This window comes from Vulpes lagopus, chromosome 9 (genome assembly GCF_018345385.1).
Source record: "Vulpes lagopus strain Blue_001 chromosome 9, ASM1834538v1, whole genome shotgun sequence".
In the NCBI taxonomy this organism is placed as follows: Eukaryota; Metazoa; Chordata; class Mammalia; order Carnivora; family Canidae; genus Vulpes; species Vulpes lagopus.
Window position 1 is genome coordinate 11,540,151 of NC_054832.1, and position 12,604 is coordinate 11,552,754.

The window sequence follows — 12,604 nt, forward strand, 5'->3', positions numbered from 1 at the left end:
GACCTGGTTTGTCCTGGAAGACGGGAAGCTCTGGAAACACTTGTCCTCATGGCAGTATAGCACCACTCAGAACCAATGTCCAGAAGAAGATGTGGGGGGCATGGATCAAGTACATTAGTGAACCCCAGAGTACGCTACCATGTGTCAGGAGGGTCCCAGACCAGTTGGTTTCATCCTCATCCACACACATGGTCTGCATAGCCCATGACAGCGTTTGAGATTTTGACCCTTACTGTAAGGCACTTGAAGGCTTCAGTTAAGATTCTGATGGTTGTGGAGGAAGTTAAAACACGAAGCAATGATGGAACACAAACATCCTAATTGAAATCTATTGAATAAAACGACCCCAGTGATTTTGTTAGACTGGCCACAGACACAAGAGGCAACAGAAATCCCAGATGCTACCCGGGTGATATAAAATGGGCTGAAGGTTCAGAAGTTTTTCAAATTTAGAATTTTTTTAAGGACTTTACTTATTTATTTGATGGAGAGAGAGAGAGAACAAGCAGGGGGAGTGGCAGGCAGGCAGAGGCAGAGGGAGAAGCAGACTCCCCACTGAGCAGGGAGCTAGATGTGGGACTCGATCCCTGGATCCTGGGATCATGACCTGAGCCAAAGGCAGATACTTAACGCACTGAGCCACCCAGGTGCCCCTCAAACTTAGAATTCTGAGCAGTAGCTGCAGATTGCTGATTGGGAAGCGAATAGCCCGCACTATCTAGGCTTGGGCTCATCAAGAAAACATTGTGTTATCTTGATACCAGAATATTATTCAAGAATTTGAAGACGGTTAATGATGCCAGCCCACAGAAGCCTGTCATTTTTTTATTAATTACAAACACACCTCTGACCTCCTGTCACAGCTTCTCCCTGTTTCTCCCCAACCAATGTGTGTCATCCCAGCTATCTTTCCTGTAAAAACACTCTATACTCCAGATGTTTTCTTTCTTTTATTTTTTTTTAAAGATTTCTTTATTCGTGAGAGACACACAGAGAGGCAGAGACACAGGCAGAGGGAGAAGCAGGCTCCCTGTGGGGAGCCCCATGTGGGACTCAATCCCAGGACCCTGGGATCATGACTTGAGCCAAAGGCCGATGCTCAACTGCTGAACCACCCAGGTGCCCCTACTCCAGATGTTCTAAACCATTTTGTCCCATGGATCTTTTTGCTAGTCAGGTGAAGCCTATGAATCTTTTTTTGGAATGATATTTTTAAATGCATCAAATAATACCTGTTGTTATAATAAATGTGAAATAATATGGTCTGCATTTTAAAATTCAGGGTATACCAATTATATTTAAGTAGTCATCACAGTTAAAGTATTTGTTTTATAGTAACATGTAGGCTTCTTTATGAACATATCAAATTATAAGATCTAGCAGAAATTTAATAACTACTGTAATATTGAAGTGGTAATGAATATAAATGACATTTTGTGATGTTTGCTACAATTGCAACATGATATAAAAATACCTGTGATTTCCATTGATGACAGTTACAGTTACTGTTAATAATTTTGCAGTTTGTTGTTTACATTCAAACTTGAGAGAAATGCTAAATTTCAGCTCGAGATGAATGCAAATGAGGATGTAGTTATTTTCCTAGCCAAATACTCAGAACCCCTGAATTCTATCTCTAGACTCCTCCCTTCTAAGAGGTGAAGCATGGGCTCTAGGGTCAGGGTCTGTGCCAAAATCTTCTATTTCTACTCCTGTGATCTTAGCCATGTAACTTGAGTGTGCTTTAGTTTTCTCATCTAAGCAGTAATAATACCATTATTGGTCCATCGTTATGATACAGGTGCTGCTTGATGGCACCAGCTCTCAGTGGTGTCCTGGCTGGTGTCTGTCCCACCCTGTGCCTTTGGCTGTTTCATTATGACTTCACTCTGGGCTTATGATGTACAGATGGTTGTTGGACAACCTGCACAACTCACAGTGGGATGGGGGGCTGAGTATTTGAATCTTCTGGCTGAGGGAGTGTAGGGAGCCAGCTTTACCGTCCTGTGTGACTACTTCAGAGATCCACAAATGAGCAGCCTGGCTCACACTTGATGGTTCCAGTCGAAGTGAGTCAGAAGAAGCTTCGTTTTGTGAGTGGCATCCTTGAGCCTGAACTGAGAATTAGAAAATTCTGGCATGTGGCTATGTAGATGGCATAAAACAACGAGCACGACATTTGCTTTGTTTTGTTCATTTTAGAGTCTCTTTTCTCTCTCTTCCCCTGTGTGTGTGTGTACTAAATGAGGGGGGTCCCCGGATGGCTCAGTGGTTTAGCACCTGCTTTTGGCCCAGGGCATGATCCTGGAGACCCAGGATCGAGTCCCACATCAGGCTCCCTCCATGGAGCCTGCTTCTGCCTCTGCCTGTGTCTCTGCCTCTCTCTCTCTCTCTCTGTGTCTCTCATGAATAAATAAATGAAAAAAAAATCTAAAAAAAAAATAAAATAAAAAATAAAAGAAAAGAGAAAGATGATGTGTGTGTTGGTCAGCTCGAGCTCCCTTCACTGAATACCAGAGACTGAGTGGCTGAAACTCAGACATTTATTTCTTACAGTCTGGAGGCTGGGAACACTGGGATCGGGCCACCAACACAGTTGAGCTCTGGGGAGAACTCTTCTTGATCTACAGATGGCTGCTGCTCGCCTTTCCTGTGTCCTAATGTGGCTGAGAAGACAGATCATCTCTGTGTCTTTTTAGAGAGGCGTAAATCCCTCTCAGGAAGGCTCTGCCTCCCAAAGGCCCCAGCTCCAAATATCACACTGGGGATGAGGGCTTCGACGTAGGGGCTTGGGGAGGGCGCAGCTGTTCTGTCCATGGCAGGCTCCCAGGAAGAAGCAGAGGGGACTCTTAAGGCACCCGTGCGAGGAGGAGAGACAAGCATCTTTGCTCAATGTCCAGTCTTCTCATTTCTGAGGGAGTAAGAGAGGCAGTGGTTAGCAGCCGAGGTCAGGTGCCCTGTACGTGCTGGTGCATTTGTGTGTGTTATTTCCACTCTGTGGAGTGGGTGGTGTTCAGCTCTGTTTTACAGTTAGGAAAATGAGACATGGAACAACTTGCCCGAAGCTCTCAGCTAGTAAGGGGTAGGAAATGTGAACAGAGTGGGGTAGAGGCTTTTTTTTTTTTTTGGCCTGGTGATCCACTCGTTCGTGGAATGCAGCTTTCCTTCGGTGCCTTGACCGCCCACAGCTCCGGGAGCACGTGGAAGCAGCACCCTGGTGGAGGACGTCACCCCCTCCCTCCCAGGCCCTGGCAGCAGGTGCAGTGGGGAGGTCTCCTAGCCGGTTCCACGCCCAGCAGCCTGGACGAGGGCCACCACAAGGGGTAAAACAATAGAAGAGGTGTTGAGCCCAGCGGAGACAATGGACTTGTTGGAGAGCAGTGGGAGCCACATGCTGGGGTCCCCTCATTCTGAAAGGTGCCGTGCTGCATGGAGCTGTAGTGTGGTGTGGGTGAGGAAAGCAGTAGAGTGAGGAGGGGTTGGTGCTGCTCTCACAGTCCCCTCTGTGCCCAGGGGCAGGAGGTGCCTGCCGGGCACAGCTGGGGCTGCATTAATGTAGAGCCCCTACTCCCTGCAAGAAGCTGGGTTGAGCACTTTTTCGTGCAGTATTTGATTTCAGCCTTAGGACAACATCAGAAGGGGGACATGATAGCTCCTCATTCTCAGACAGGAAACTAGTTCCGAAAAATCTGGTACATAATCCAAGATTAAGACATTGCTAGGAGGCAGAGAGGAAGAAATGTGTACAGTTCTAGGTGCAGAGGGCGGAGGGAGGGAGAAAAGCGCGAGAGTTTTCTGCTCAGCAGCACATACTCAAAGCCCTGGTTTAATGATGGTTTTCCTGAGTCAGGTGTGTGTGACTGGGGTGCATGTGCATGTATGTGTGTGTGTGCGCACACATATGTGTGTATGTATGTTTGAGGGATATGGGTGGCTTTTAAATTTCTCTTTACATTTGCTATCGGTTGTATTTGTCAACAGTACATGATTTGCATAACATATGGCTGTTCCCCTCCAGAGCAAGGGTCCTTGAGCTGCCAGGAAATCTACTTGGGGTACCCTGGTCAGTGGCAGGTTTTTAAACATAATGCATGTGGACTTGCTCTACACCCTCCTTCAGAAACAGCCAACTCCTCTTCCCCCTTCTCAACTTACTTTTCTAACTCTGTGGTGTTTTATCCACACCTTCTTCTATGGTTAGCTCCTCTGCTTCTTCAACCATTGGGGGGATCTATTTTTGCACACTGGCCTTCACCTTGATTCTTGAGATTAAGTGGCCATTGCTCCATTGCTGTGGCTTCAGGGAGCACTGACATGGGGAAGGTAGGACTGAAATTTATCCCCCACAAATTGTCAAGTCTGAGTTGACTCTTTTATATGCCAGGGTGGTATAAGCACTGACTAGCTTGACTCAGTCGTGCAACTAGTCAATTCAATCAGGCAGGCTGACTTTTAGGGAATAAACAGTTTATCAATATGTGTTCAACATATTTATTGAGTACTGGGTTTATGCAGGCACGGCTCTAGACAATGGAGAAAGAGCAGTTAATGAGAGATAAATTCCTGTTCTTACAAAGCTAACCTGATGCAGAAGCTAGAAAACAAATACATGAAATACTTATGATGGTTAATTTTATGTGTCAATTTAGCTAGTTCATGGTACCCAGATTTTGGTCATATGCTAGTCTAGGCTTTTCTATGAAAGTATTTTGACTAATCTTTATATGGGCAGACTTTCAGTAAAGCAGATTACCCTCCATAATGTGGGTGGGCCTTGTTCAGTCAGTTAAAGGCTTAAAGTAAAAGAACCAAAGTCTCACAAAGAAATTCTGCTTGCAGACCACCTTCAGACTTGAGACTGTGTCATCAACCCTTTTCTGGGTCTCCAGCCTGCTGGCCTGCCCTGGAGAGTTTGGATTTGTCAGCTCCCATAATTTCATGAGCCAATTCCTTGAGATAGATATCTATCTATCTATCTATCTATCTATCTATCTATCTATCTATCTATCTATCTATTATCTATCTATCTATCATCTATCTATCTATCTATTATCTATCTATCTATCTATCTATCTATCATCTATCTATCTATCTATCTCTATCTATCTATCTATATCTATCTATCTATCTATCTATCTATCTATCATCTATCTGTATCTCCTACAGATTAATCCATCAAATATCTATTGTATATGTCTTATTGGTTGTACCTCTCTAGAGAACTCTCATAAATACATGTATATATGTATACATACACACATGTGGGTATATACGTGTGTACAACTAAAATTATATGAAGACAAGGCAGAGGAAAGAGATGGCGAGGGATTGATATTTGAGATAGGGAGATTAAGAGGGGACTTTAAGATGGAGGGGCATTTGAACAGAGTTCTGAATGGAGCAGGAATCAGCCTTGTGAAGACCTAGGAGACAGGATAGCAAGCACAGACCTCTGAGTGTTGGGTGTGCATGGCATGTCCAGGAGACATCGGGGTGAGTGTGGCAGCTCAAGCAAGGCACCAGTGATCAGTGATGGGTGGTGTGGTCACAGAAGTAGATTGTTAAAGGGCTTTGCTTCTATTCTAAATACGGTGGGAAGCCACGGGAGGGGTCTTCACAAAGTGAAGGCATGGGCTGACCTCCTCCTGGCTGCTGTGTGAAGAATAGACACAAGGGAAGAAAGCCGGAGGCGGGATAATCAGAGAGGACACCAATCCAGCTGAGAGGTGATGGTTGCTTGGACTAGAGCAGGGCTTCTCAACAGGAAAATCACCCATAAGCCATTACCTTGAGGCAGTGTTATTTAGTGAATTTAGATACGTGATTTTTTCCAATTAATTTGTAATATTCTTTTACTTGAAATTATAATTTCAATGTGTCTAATTTCAGATGTTAGTCACAATCTTATCAAAAAAATTTGACCATTCTTGCTTGGTTCTCTCCCTCATTATCCGTTTCATATTCCCTGGCTTTCTGTTTTCCCTGTACATATTCCTTTCCTCTCAGACCCTTTCTCTTCACCCTGGTCCTCAGAAGCTTCCAAACGTGGCTCTCAACAATCCCGTACAACTTCAGTGTGACTCTGAGAGCAATGAAGATAAAATATGAATGGGCTTAGGAAATAAGTCTTCCACTTTCATAAAAGAAAAAAAAAAAAGTAACACCGCTGCCAGGTCACCCAGAACAAGTTCCAATTCCCAAGAGCCAGGGAAGAATTTTCAAAGTAAAAAATCAATGGCTATGAAATTGCCCATTAGTCCGGGGGAGAGTTCTCTGTCTGTTTTCCCAGGGAACATCCATCTTGCTATAGTAATAGTGGCACAGACAATTTGCTGCAGTGAAGTTTATCTATAAGTGTTTTAATTAAAGTTCTGACAGCCAATTGAAGCCTTTTTTATTTTTTGGATGTATCGTATCAATCTTTTTCTGTCTGTGAAGGACCATGCCTGGGGAGTTTAATCTATTAGGGAGGTGTAAGTTAATGTCCTGGATGCATTAACCGATCAGGAAGGAAGGAACATCCATGGTTTTCTTTTTCTTTTAAGCTCAAAGTTCCATAAAGGCCTCCCTTAATAAATGTTTGTTGAGGTTGGTGAAGATTGCTCTGGGACTGTGGTAGAGAAGGGGGTAAGATTGGACAGTAGTTGGCCTGGGTCTGTCTGTTGGCTTTGTCTCTCACCAGTCAGGTGAGAGATTGGGCAAGATACTAACATCTACAGGTTACACTCTTCTGGTTTTTTTTTTTTTTTAAGTGGGAACAATGAATACCTAGCTTTTAGGGTTGTTTCACATTTAGCACTTTTCTCTCTGCCCTCTTTCACCACATTCCCAGTTTACACAGCTCATGCACTGTTCCTTGGGGCCAGAATACCTCTTCAGCAGCCTTACTAGAATGATCTGAAATAAAGGACCAAATCTGTCTGTTCATGACATAACCAAGAGTTTATCAGGAATTTTCATAACATCATGAGGTCCAATTTTCACCTTGAAACCTCTTGGATAACCTGTCTGTCCACTTAGTCTTCTCAGCATCAACCCTGGAACTTTTCCTTTTTCCCAGTGGGAACATGAGGGTGAAATGGATAGTGCCTGCTAGTTGAGTTTTCTTCCGTCCTCCTCTGCTAAACCTTTGACACCAGCAGTTGTCACATTTGCCTCCACCAACAGTCATCTTCATTCCTAACTGGCTGTCTAGAGCAGTGATATTTTCAGTTTCTACCTCCTGAGAAGACACAGACCATGGGATGCTGTTGTCCTCTGAGTAAACAAACTACTGTGAGAATCAACTGAAGCCAAGGAGAGTGACTCTTTACCCAGTATGGCCTTGGTGGAAGGGCAGCTTCCTGTTTCCCTGGAGTCTTAGATGTTTCTCCCTGTACAGTTGCCTTTTCCGTGCTCTAAGAAGATGCCACAAAGTCATAAATGTGAGCTGGTCACATTAACTGTGAAGCACTGTATGCTTCTCAGACTGTTGTCTGCTTCAAAGTACTCTTTTTGGCAGATGGAGAAGCATGGGGTGATGGCAAGGGTTTGGCTAGTCTAATCACAGCAGGGAGGGTTGAAATCAGGATTAATAAGTTAGATACTTAAGGGAGGGATTGAGTTTTTATTACAGGACAGATTTTATGTTAGGTACCAGGGGATATGGAGAAAAACTAATCTCAGTACCTGTCCTTGAGGGGATCCAAATTTAGAAGAGGAGATGGACATGGCACACTTAATGAAAATACAACATGAAAAGGGCTGTCCAGAGTGAACAATAGTGCCACAGGAGACCCAAGGGCAAAGGGATGGACTTTGCTCTAATGAGAGGCAGCGCATCCTAAGGCTTCCCAGAGGCCATACCAGAACATAAATATCCTCGGAGTGGGAGCAGGTCTCTTTGGCGTGCCACAGTGCCCAGCACACTAGAATAGCACCTGACATGGATTAGGCACTCAAAAAATTTTTGATGAATGACTAATTTTGAGCGGTGAATTGGATAAAAGACACAGAGATAACTGACTTGAGGTGAGAGAAGTGTATTAGAACAGGCATTTCTGTGTAGTGCCTCAGATTCTTCTAGTGACTGCTAAGTGGGGGAATCTTCCTCCCCAGAACAATTACTTCCTTAGGTGGTTCTGTCCTTACTGCAAGGTATAAGATTTGATCAAGTGATTAGGACAACTCTGCTGTTGTCTATTAGTCTCAAATACTCTATATCATTACTTAGCTTGGGTTTCTGGAAGGTTTTTGGAATTGAATTTTGACAAGGATTAAAGGATGTAGGAAGGGTTAACTGCCTTTCCAGGATCACCAAGGGCATTAGCCTGACAGCAGCAAAAAGCCCATGTTCCTTGTGGTTATTGTCATTCAAACTCTTGCAAGCAAATGATTATATGACCAAAGAGAGCTAAACTGATGGTCAGTGCCGCAAACACAGATTATGATTGATTATAGGCTATATTTTTGGCTGTTGATATTAAAAGCAAAATTCAGTCCAGCACTTAATAAATATGTGTTGAATAAATGAATATTGCTAATTTGTTGCTCTATAGTTTCGGGCATTTTTTTATGGGGATGGAACGGTAAATGATAGTACATTATCACTGGACCCTGATGTAGGTGCCAAGAATTGGAATTGTGGAAAAAAACAATACAATATTGGCACTCTAAAGAGCGGACTTCAAGTCCTGAGTCTGCCATATATGACTTTGGGCTAAACACTTCTGCTTGAGAAACCTAGATGATCTCCCTGAATAAGAGTTCCTTTGGGGTCTGAGATTCCGTGATTCCACCATCATCAGTTCCATGTGCATAACTCTAGTCAAAGGCAATGAGATTTTTTTATTCTTAAGGGATAGAGGCATTCACATTTGTATTTATATACCCTGTGGCATTGGAATCAAAGAAACACAAATAATTAGAACTGGTCTGAGGATTTCATTTTTTATGCATAGGAGAGTTCAGAATGGGAATTGACTTGCCCAGAGTCATGGAGTAGGTTTGGATACAGACCTGCAACTCAGGGTTTCTGATCCTCATTCCAAAATTATCTTAGGTTTCCACCATAACAATAATCAATAATAGTGGCATTGTGTTGGAAGAGGTCAGACTGAGGTACATGGAGGTCAATGACTTGTCTAAATGATGTATTGGTCTCTGTGACCTTGAATAAATTGGTTGTGGGTTGTGGAGATCTATTGGCTTGGTTTTCCCATGGTAATTGTATTGCTTGTTCTGAGATCAGCTCATCTTGCATGTTGGACATGTGCTTATGGTGTCCAGAGGACAAGAAATAGCCAATCCACAGGCTCAGCTGGGTCTCCAGCAGCATGTGTATCATAGCCAGTGTGTATACCACTGCCAGATCTGGCGCTGGCCACTCCTGTCCCCAGATCCCCTAGTCCTCACCTTAGGGAAATCTGTGATTTAGGACAGGTAAAAGAAAGAAATAACGAAGTTAAGTCCAACAGTATTCTCCTCCTGGGGTTTTAGATAAAATTGACCTAAAATGCTTTGCTTGTCTTATGGTTGAGATAACTGGGCACATCTTACGGTTTATCTGAGAGCATTCCATTTAGAATGATTCAGAGAACCCAAGGTCATCTTTGGCTTTGTTGATGTCCAATGTCGAATATGAGTGGTTCTTGAACATTTTCAAGACTAATTATGTTTGCACATTGGCTGTAATCCATGTAAGAGTTCAGATCACTTAATATAGTGAATAGAGATGGAGACAGGGAATGAGTTTCATGAAATAAAGCCTTCAAAAACATTTCTCAAGGAGTCTGCATATACAACAGCCTCCCAGTTGAGAGAAAGCCAGAGGACCTGGGTTTTCAGTCAAAGACTGTGCTGACTTTATTCCACTAAATTCAACAAGTGAGACACACAATAACCTGCGAAGGGGATGTGCAGGAAGATGGAGGAGGGAGCAAACTTTGATGAGCAAAAGAACTTTGGGAAGATTTCTTCAAAGAGGTGAATTAAACTAGCTTCCCCTCCTCCTCCCATTTTATTGAGATTGAATTGACATGTAGCCCTGTGTAAGTTGAAGGTAGACAGCATGATGACATGATTCACATATATGATGAAATGGGGGCCACAGTGAGTTTAGTTAACATCCATCATCTCACGTACATTAAAAAGAAAATTAAAAGGAAAAATGTTTCTTTCCCTTGCGTTGAGAGCTCAGAATTTACTCAATTCATTAACTTTCATATAAACCATACAGCAGTGCTAACTAGTTATCATGTTGTACTTTATATTCCTGGTACTTACTACCAGGAGTTTGTACCTTTTGGCCACCTCCATCCAATTCCTCTCCCCACCTCTGGTGACCTCACATGTGATCTCTTTCTCTAGGAGTTTGAGTTTTTTTTTTTTTTTTCAAGATTACACTTTGTCTTTGTCTGTTTGACTTATTTCATTTACTATAATGCCCTCAAGCTTCATGTATGTTGCTGCAAATGGTAGTATTTCCTCCTGTTTTATGGCTGAATGATATCCTGATGTGTGTGTGTGTGTGTGTGTGTGTGTGTGTGTGTATACACATCTTCTTTGTTCATTCGTTGTTGGACACTTAGGCTGTTTCCATGTATTGACTATTGTAAGTAATGCTGCTGTGAACATGAGGGTGCAGATAAATCTTTTTGACATAGTATTTTTGTTTCCTTTGGGTATATTCCGGAGTGGAATTGCTGGATCACAGGGTAGTTCTATTTTTAGCTTTTTGAGGAATTTCCAACTGTTTTCCACAGTGGCTGCACCAATTTACAGTCCTACCATAGTGCACGTTAGACTAGCTTCTAATAAAGGCTTAGTATATAGGATAGGATAGGAGTTAAAGGCTTGAATTCTGAGTGACCCTGAAAACATTATTGACCTCTGTTTTCCTGTGAGAATCATGTGAGATCATAAAGTGAGAATCATGATGGTGCCTATGCTTAGGAGAGGGAAGAGTAGTTAACTATTCTGTGTTATATGCGTAGTATGGCGCCTTATGTAGACCAAATACTCGGTATGTTAGCCCTCATCAGTATTATGCTCCAGAACAGTGGCTTTCAGAACTGCAACCCTGCATGAGAGACTCCTTTTGGGTGGGTGGGCATATGCTGAATATTAAGCTTCAGGTCCTCAATTCCATATTCTGCTCTGTGATGCTTTGGTTTATAGTTGGCAACTTCCATTTCTCCTCTGCTGCTGGCTCCCTGTTTCTCCCAACAGAGGCCTTTGGGAGAAGCTGGAAGGCAGGAAGAGGGAGTAAAGGCTTCTTCTTTCTGTTGGTTGCTCTTCCTTTGGGTCCCAACCACAGCCCCTCATCCCTGCAACAGCAGTTAATTCTGGTTCCCAGCTTCTTCTTCTTCTTCTTCTTCTTCTTCTTCTTCTTCTTCTTCTTCTTCTTTTAAGTTTTTATTTATTTATTCATGAGTGACAGGGAGAGAGAGAGAGAGAGAGAGAGAGAGAGAGAGAGAGAGAGAGAGGTAGAGACACAGGAAGAGGGAGAAACAGGCTCCGTGCAGGAAGCCTAATGTGGGACTCGATCCTGGGACTCCAGGACTATGCCCTGGGCTGAAGGCAGGAGCTAAACTGCTGAGTCATCCAGGGATCCCTGGTTCCCAGCTTCTATGCAGATTCTTGTGCTTTCACTGTGCTCCTCAGAGAAACCTGACATCATCCTTCATTTTAGGATTGAAATTCAGTTCTCCAGGGCCATTGCTCCAAGCTCCCAAAGGGACAGAGAAGTAGTCAGACAGTCCCCCCACCCTAATGGGTCTGGGTCCCCATTCCCTACAGCCGTGTCTCTTAGCTTCTTGCTTCTTTCTTGCAGTCCACCCCAATGTGGCCGCTTGCTGCCATATTTTCATTGCATTATCGTTCCCACTTTTTCATTGTATTATCATTCCCACTTTTTGGTCTGTCAGCCCTCCCATGACTTTTCAGCCATGTCTCCATATTCATTTTCCTCATTAACAGTGCGGTTCTGTTTTCCCAGCTGGACCTGATTGTGTCTGGTAAGCTCTGTACGCCTAGAAGTGCCTTCAAATTCTCTCATTTCCTGGGTTGTGGGGTCCTGCTGCTTCCTGGTCACCAGTCCAGGAGCTCAACCTCTGCTGTTCTTCCCATAGAAAGGTTTCTCTCATTTTTACAGATGAGTCTTTTTCAGAGTTGATGATATAAAGTTGTTTTCCCCTTTCAGATGGTTGTGAAAGGTATTTCTTAGGCTACATCAGCCTGGTAGATTGGTCAGAGATAGATAAGAATGACGCCCCAATTCCTTGGGTGCACAGTCCCTCGAGTGTATGTTTTACTCTCCCATGGTGGCCACTGCTCTGCACACATCCTTGCATCTAGGGCAAGCAGCCTTGATGCTAGGTACAGGAAATAAGTCCCTGAGATGACTCACTTGCTTGACTTTCTTTTCCTTTCCTTCCTCCTGGAAGACAGTATGGTGAACTGGCTGGTAATTTGGCCTGGGCTCCAAAGCTAAATTAGCCTAGGTTGGAATCTTGGTACCATTCTTCTTAAATCTGTGACATGGGGCAACTTACTTAGTCTCTTTATGTATATGCATAACAGTGCCTTTCTTGATAGGCATTTCTAAAAAAAAAAAAAAAAAAAA